Raw genomic sequence first — 8,791 nt, forward strand, 5'->3', positions numbered from 1 at the left:
TGGCATATAGACAAAGCACATAAGCAAAAATGAAAGACAAAAATACAAAAATTTACCATAGCACAATAACACTATCACGGGATGTACAAGTACCGAGCCACGTCAAATGGATATCACAAAAAATACACTAAACAGTAAAAGTAGTATTCAAAAAGACAAATAAAAGAATACTATAACATGTTATTAAGATGATAAACAACGTCAGTACCCAGAATCAATACTTCAAGACCATCGTGTGAAGTTGATACGGCATATTTATCAACAAGGTCTTGGTATCTTCCGATGATCTTTTTTAGAAAAAGGACGAGACGTTCTTTGACATACCCCTGGTTCATCAACTGCAAGCTCTTGAATATACAGAATAAGTTGAGAAATGTATATCCCATATGCAGGTGAAGTTGGTATATTGCTACTAAGGTGGGGGAAATGATAATTTCAAAATTAAAATCGTCTCTTGAGTCATAGATTCTGGTACTGAGATGACCGTGTATGTCAAATTTGAGGTATAAGTCTAAATATGAGGCGGAGGAAGCCGTGTCTGTTGTTTCTTTAATTTCTAGTTCTGGGGGATATATTAATGGAACCCATTCAGAAAAGTTTGGATTGTTAATGGAAAGAACATCATCAATATATCTGAATTTGAAATTAAATGACCTGTCTTCTTTGATCTTCTTGTTTCTGACAAGTGTCTGAAGGAACTCCGACTCATATGAAAATAAAAAGAGGTCGGCAAGGAGAGGCGCACAGTTTGTTCCCATAGGAATGCCGACAATTTGTTGAAAAAGTCTAACTCCAAATTCAACAAATATGTTGTCAATAAAAAACTCCAGCGTACTGATCACTTGTTCCTCTGTGTAGCATGTTTTACCTTTTTGTTCACTATTAACAAAATATGCCGTATGGTATCCCAAAGTAATAAATTTATAGCGTATTTTCATGTTGAAAAGCATTGTGGATTATTTCTTTTAGACGATTTTTCAATTTTTCATTGGGAATGGTGGTATACAGTGTTGAAAAATCAACAGTTTTGACAGAACTAATTTCAGAAAAAGATCGAGATTTAAAATTATCCAGAAGTTCTTTTTTAGAAACCACATATGGTTAATACCACTACGCGAGTAAACAGTGTTTCTGAAGACCCTCTTTTACTGTGGATATAATTTTTGTCAATCTAATGGACAATTTTTTAGTCGAACATGCAGATGAGCCGGCAATGTACCGTTCTTTGTATGGAATTTTTTGAAATTTTCCGAAATTTATTTCGTGAAGTATAAAGATATTTTATGCTTTACTTTGGCATAAATAATCAACTACTGTTCAAATTAATCAACTTCTATTTTTTAAACACATGTAAATATAATCGTTACAATAAATCAAGAGAACAATCAACAGTCAAACTAATATATAATTCAAATACGGACTGCAATCCGCAATACGCATTACCCAATAAATGGTTAAGGAGAGATAACTCTCTTAAAAGTATGCTTACTTAACTAAACGTCTTGATCATACCAAACTGACATATAACAGATATAAGGTATCTGACCACTTTCAAAAATTACTGTGATGCTTTACCAGATCATTGAGGTTAAACATTTAAGACAGAATTTACACGGAATCATACGAGTTCATAACTAGTTTACCAAAGGAAAACGCGATATAAATGATGTTCTTCGTCGCAATTAATGTTGTTAAAGATATTCAAGATTTTACAACTTACAAAGCCACAAAGGCTGTTCAGCTTTATTCATGTCTTCTAAGTAAGTGACAGAAATAAAAAAATACGGATACAAAATATTATTAAGCCTTATTATCTGGCCGTCAAAGAACTTTTTAATACTAACTACTAATAAATACCCGTAATCAAAGGGCGTTGTATAGGCTTTTGTAAGAACACAATACTTTCGATATTTTTTCATGAATACATTATTGATATACATATTGAAGACATAGATAAACCACTATAGGTCAAAGTATGGTCTTCAACACGGAGCCTTGGCTCACACCGAACAGCAAGCTATAAAGGGCCCTAAAAATTACTAGTGTAAAACCAACCATTCAAACGGGAAAACCAACGGTCTAACCTATATAAAAAAAAACGAGAAACGAAAAACACGTATGAACCACATCAAAAAACGACAACTACTGAACATCTGGTTCCTGAATTAGAACAGATACAAACAAATGCAGCGGGTTTAAACGTTATAATAGGTACCAACCTTCACCCTTACCTGAAACAATAGTGTAACATCACAACACAGAAAGGCACACTATAAAATATCAATTGAAATGGCTTAACTCAATCAAAAGACATATTAACACAAGTGAACATACACTGAACGAATAAATTTGATCTATGACACAATGTAAATACTGTCAATGTATGTATTAAATCATGATTACCAAATATTGTAGATGTGAATATTGTCACTTTCGTGAAAGTAAAAGGATATACGTTACCAAGGTGAAAGAATTCATCTTTTATATGAATCTGAAATGAAATTTTATAAAAATTTAAGAATTAAAGATAAAAAAAAAGTTTACAAACAAAACAATAATTGACTGTGTGTGTACATGCATGTCAGAGGCGGATCCAGGATTTTTGAAAAAAAGGGGGGGGTTATTTCCCGAAAACAAGATATTTTTGGGACAATTTTATGCAAAAAAATATATTTTCCAACCAAAAAGGGTGTTTGCCCTCTACCCCTTCTTGAATACGCCCCTGTGTATGTATGTATGGTTCTTTTCTGATGTGGTGTGTATGGTAAGGGTGACGGTGTGTGTGTCAAAAGTTTTTCCGCTGTGTCTTATAATCCAAGGGGTATAGTGCTTTGCGTTGGTGCAGCGTGACACAAACGGTACAATAGATACTTCAAATATATAATTAGTCAATCTAATATGAAATTTTAAAACATCTTTTGCTTGCAAAACCGAATAACTGTCTAAGTATAATCATAAATGTAAAGATGAAGACAATAAATTAACTGTACCTTGCTTCTAAGATTTATCGAAGGGCACTGAATACCTCGTTAGGATCTTTGTGAAGAAATTTGTTTTAGTTTTAGCTTTTATAGTTTGAAAAGAAACCACCAAATCCTGTTGTTGTTTTTTGTTTTATTTTTATCTATTTCGCAGTTAGTCAATAGTCTGACCAGGTAAAAACTAGATTAAGCCAAATCTTGAGCATGTATAGTGTACGGCTGGGATTATGTTTATCGGGTGATTTGATTGGGGTTGTTCGAGTGTGATCACGTGTTTGTAGTGAATATGATGTAAAATTTAAACAAATAGACCTCTTTTCTGGTAAATCGTTAAACAGATGATTGATTAATAGATGTTTGAACTAAATATACAAGATCATACAAGATAAGAAGATATCATCAATCCTGCATTATTTTGTGCTATAAAAGTCTATCATACCGGCGAGTACGGCCTCGCAATGCGATAATACCAAAATTAGGATAAATCCACCTACAAATGAAATTGTCAAAGCAAATGCAAACATGGAATCCTAGTAGAGTCTAGGTTTTGTAGAGTGAATAAACAAATTTCCCATGGGTTAACATATTGGCTATTACAGCATTAACATTTGAAAAATAATGAAAATGTTTAAATAAAGTACGTTACAAAAAAGAAAACAATTTGATTAAACGAGTATTGTACATTTCATAAAAACAGTATTGCCCATTAGTCAATATAGCTTTCACATGAAGTGAATGTACATCGGAATACGTATGTTTGATATTTGAATATGTCTGCGCACATGTATAGACTGTTCACATCATGAAAGGTCACCGTTTCCAATCCACACCGGCTCACGTATATTTCGATCGATCATATATGTCCACACTTATGTAAACATGTTGTATCGTTGCAAAAATATGCATACCGATATGGATTTCATATCGTGAATTATTGCGATGTGATCAATCTTTCGGATTATTTCTAAGTAGTCATATTAAATTTTTTAGTTCAAATAATGTATTTGTTTATTATACATTCCATTCCATTCCAGCTTTATTGTCACCAAAGATTAAGTATGTGGTAAATTGTACAATAGCAGACTAAGTATGTGGTAATAAATACAGGAACGAATTAAATGTGTGGTAATAAATACAGGAGCGGACTAAATGTGTGGTAATAAATACATGAGCGGATTAAGTGTGTGGTTAAAATTACAGGAGCGGATTGAGTGTGTTTTGGGGAGGGACCCTGACCTCTCATGGTAGACAATTTGAACTTACATTCCATTGTTTTGACTTTTTACTCTTTCCTTTCGGGTTCACCACTGTAAAATATAACAGACATAAAATATTATTGACTGTAAAAACAAAGGTCGCATGAAATAATATTGAAAACATTTATGAGTCCCCTTTACTCTAACGACTATTTGATAAAGGATCAATTTATTTCTACTATATCTTAATACTGTGAGGATGGACACTTTTTTTGATATTTATTCAGAACAAAATATTAACATTTTATTGAAACGCGTTAAATGTGATCGACATAGTAATTCGTTTTGTTTTGTTACTTTTTGTGGATATATGTTATTGTCCTTTGCTACATTACAAAAATGACGTTATAAAACAATAGAGTAAATTTTAATGGCATTAAATGCCTTCTTTTATTCATATTTTGTTTTTAAAAACCCGGACCATTAAAAAAAACCCGGGCCTTTCAAATGTTGTTCTCGAAAAAAAAACTTGGAAAACAATACTGACTCAATGTTATAAAAAATATAGCAGGCTCCTTTAGCATTTTTTTTCATACAGAAATGAACCCTTAATCTCCTTTTCAGTATATATAGACTTGGGACAACAAAATAGTTGAACATATTTTTATGTTACGTTGTCGTTTAATTCAAAACAAATATTCCAAGGTGAAGTAGTTGATAAAACTAATAATCTAATAAAAATACATGTATGCCTCATTGATCTTGGTTTTATCTACATGTTATGCAAATTCTTATAGCATCCGTAATAATTAAATATGACGCAAAACACAATCATGTAAACATAAAAGATAACTGCATGATTGATATCTAAAATAGATTTAAGAGATGAGATAAATCTTTAAACACTTCAAAAACATTCACCGTTATCGTTCTTCTAACTTCACGACCAAAATGAGGTAAATATTTGAATTTTGTCATAAAAGTTTAATAGTATGATATCATTTGATAAGAAGAAACAATCAATATACAATGAACAAGTAATGACAGGAAGGGTATAGTTCCCTTTTTCACTTTACTTGTCAGACTAAGCATCTTCACTTCGTAATCAAATTACAACTTGTAACAGACGATTGACTGATTGATTATTCGGTTTTAAGCGCCACTTTCAGCACTGATGGCTATTTTGTCGCGGCCTTATTTTATTGGTAGAGTAAGCAGGTGTGTCCAGAGAGATTCACCAACGTTCGGCAGGAAAACTGACACTCCCTGTCAATTTAGGTTGGAGTCAACGCACCTGTTACATACGCCATTTCATTTTAATCTTTGCCATAAACCGATTATGGCCAGCCTTCATATGTAAAAAAAAATATACATTGTATATACACCATGCATTCTGGATACCAAACCGCGTTCGTATTTGTGTTTTATAATGTTTTCGTGTCTCTCTTTACTTTCTTTTTTCTATGAACTGAAATATAGTCAGGTGTTTGTCTCCTGCTTTATCAAATCCTCCATTTACACATTGTCTCTAAAATAACTATAGGATTTTCGAAAATTATATGATTATGTCTTGGTAACCCTCTAAAACACTTTCGGCATGATTCAGTTCAGTATTTGTAAATTAGAAATCACAGTGGGTTACTAATGGTAAAATCTCCTGCTATGTATGCATCACCCGCCATTAGAATCACACTCAGTCAAAATGTCCTAATAGGGCAAAGGATACTATTGATAATTCTACAGATCAAACGAGATTTCTAGTAACTAAAGAATTTTAAGACCATCAGGAATGGGTTGAAATACAAACAAATCCTAGTATATTTGTCAAGCAATTTGTTATTGCGACATTGGTAACCTTTAGAGTATCAATTTAAGTCGGTTGTTCTCAAAACCATCCTGGATTAGGTTTTGTGCCAAGAGCACACCCCGTGCAATTTAAACATACACTGTCGTAACATATTAGTTGGTATAGGTAAATGACAAACGGCTATGGGAAAGCGGGAATACAACTGCTGAGAAATGGGAAAGCTGAAACCGTCACGTGTGTGATAGATCCTTGTTGAAGTCGTGCAGCTGTGTCAATATCCAGGAAAAGATCCAAATCGGAAACAGACCTGTTAGATTCTGTAGTATCTTTTATCCCAAGTTCACTTTTATATACGAGATGCTTGCACTGACTGAAGTGTGGGTTATTGAGTGACAGGACATTATCATCTAAAAGTGAACATGGCGAAATGCTTTTACTTCATTTCTTTGAGAAGGTTTAGTATGAATCATAATTTCTGATTAATATGAGTATAAAACAGGTCGACCAGTAGATTTGCACTATTAGTATCAATTTGAATACTGACTGTTTGCTGAAATATCAATCCACCAAACTAAACAAATGTGTATTGATCAACAAGTCCATTATTTTGATGATATCTTCTTCGGTGTATTATCAGAATCAGTATGGTTCTCCGCAAATTGATATTTTTCATGACCTTAAATAAAAAAATTGTTATGTATGGTCACAGTCCCATTTTTATAGAAAAAGCATTGGTAAATGAAAAGGTGTAGACATAGATCTTCAAATTGAGCATGTGGAATAGAAGTATAGAGCGTACAAAAATCTACTTTTTGTATTATTGAAAATTGTTATGATTGTGATTGAAGTTTTTGGGTAAATCTTTACACTTTTTAAGAATTAACATTTCATTGACATCGCTGCTGAGTAAATTGATTGTTAATAATTTTGATTTTGTTGCTTTACTATCTGGGTGGCATATCATGTTTATTGACACTCAAAAATAAAAATGTCGTGAACTGGAATTATTTTCTAGCCTGATTATATTACCGAAACAACAGATAATGTCAGAGAAAGACACGGAAACGGATCTTACACCTCAATGAACAGTTATCAGTGCCAGTGTTGTATTTAGATTGTAAACAAGGTGTGGATGAAGTACATATGTTCCTCTTACTGGACAGACATACGAGACAACTTCAATGTATGATTGGTATGTAAAGTTCATATCAAATAATTCAAATTGATGCGGTTTGATAGTACTAGTATATGGTTTCTCAAAGACCAAATATTGCAATAAGATATAGCAATAAGATGTGGAATGATTGCTAATAAAACAACTCTCCACCAGAGACCAAATAACGTAGAAGTAAGCAGTATAGATGGCTGTGCGGCTTCTTCCACAATGAACAAAGTCCATACCGCATAGTAAGCTATGAAAACAAATAAAAGAGGATTTTTTTATAATTAACTTAAGTAATTTATAAATATCGTTGATGATATATAGATATAGGAAGATGTGGTATGAGTGCCAATGAGACAACTCTCCATCCATGTAACAATTTATAAAAGTAAACCTTTATAGGTCAAGGTACGACCTTCAACACGGAGCATTGGCTCACACCGAACAGCAAGCTATAAAGGGCCCCAAAAATTACTAGTGTAAAACCATTCAAACTGGAAAAACCAACGGTCTAATCTATATAAAAACGAGAAACGAGAACTTGCTATCACATCGACATGGCAGAGATTAACTTATACAACAAAAAGTGTTTTCCGCATGTCGTATGTACGTCAACAACCCAACAATACATCAAAACCAAAAGACATTTAGAGGTAAAAAAAACCGGTGTTTAATAATGGACAGGTATCTACAAAATGTGTGAAGCTTTAAGTCAGTTAATCTGTTTGTTTTTTTTATTTTGGATTCGAAAATACTTTTGTATTCAGCATCTCTGAAAAGACATTACCTGTCGCAAAATGCACATGTGTCTGATGCATTAATGTTGTTGATTTGGTAGCAAGTCATTTCGTACCTTGACCATTTCGTACCTCTGCTATTTCGTACCCAAAATTGCCATTTCGTACCCAATATTTACCATTTCGTATCCACGATAAAAACCATTTCGTACCTTATGGGCTAAATGCATCTACCATTTCGTACCTCTTGAACACAATACATGTTTACTATTTCGTATCATTTCTTTGTAAAAGTTCACATTTTTTAAGATAAAAAACATTATGAGATGATTTTAATTTTTTTTTAAATATAACATAAATAAAATGCATCCTGCCGTAGAAATTTTATAAAGACCGATGCTTGCTTTGATTTAGCAGCACTTGGAAACTTTAATAAACTTTAACAATTGGAAGTATTTAGTTCACCGAACATAATGAATTTAAGCAGGACGAGACATTAAAGAGAAAAGGCAGCACAACTGGAGAAAGTAAGTCGAACATGATATAATACCTGAATTGGACTTATAAGCATGACACACAATACGGGTTGATAAAAAATCCCTTATATTTTACGCTTTTGATTTTGTGTGATATCAGTTTGTTTATTAGAACCTTTACATTGATATATTACTATATAATCAGGTAAGCAATTAAGTTTTTCAGATACAAAAAATATCTTATTTTTTTGTACTTTCGATTATTCCGAGATATATCTTTTGCATTCATAATACAGAATGGAAGAATAATTGCAATTTCTGATTTGGTTATCTGTCCAGGGTTTTCTAAGGTCAAACAACTGGGCACTTTATATCTCATCTCCGAACTTCAGAACTTCTAGTGTTTGCATATTAAGTCAAATGGAATCGAGA

General features: G+C 32.7%; 1 long non-coding RNA gene across 2 annotated transcripts in view; it reads right to left on the reverse strand.

The window, feature by feature from the left end:
- Positions 1–3,031, reverse strand: part of LOC127704776 (uncharacterized) — a 37,270-nt gene extending 34,239 nt beyond the window's left edge. For both annotated transcript variants that reach the window (XR_007983492.1, XR_007983491.1), the window contains exons 1-2: positions 2,991–3,031; positions 2,461–2,491 (exon numbers count right to left, since the gene is read on the reverse strand). This is a non-coding gene — a long non-coding RNA (uncharacterized LOC127704776). The remainder of the gene's footprint in view (positions 1–2,460; positions 2,492–2,990) is intronic.
- Between the last annotated feature and the right edge of the window lie 5,760 nt (positions 3,032–8,791).

Source organism: Mytilus californianus, unplaced genomic scaffold (assembly GCF_021869535.1).
Source record: "Mytilus californianus isolate M0D057914Y unplaced genomic scaffold, xbMytCali1.0.p SCAF_6, whole genome shotgun sequence".
NCBI lineage: Eukaryota > Metazoa > Mollusca > Bivalvia > Mytilida > Mytilidae > Mytilus > Mytilus californianus.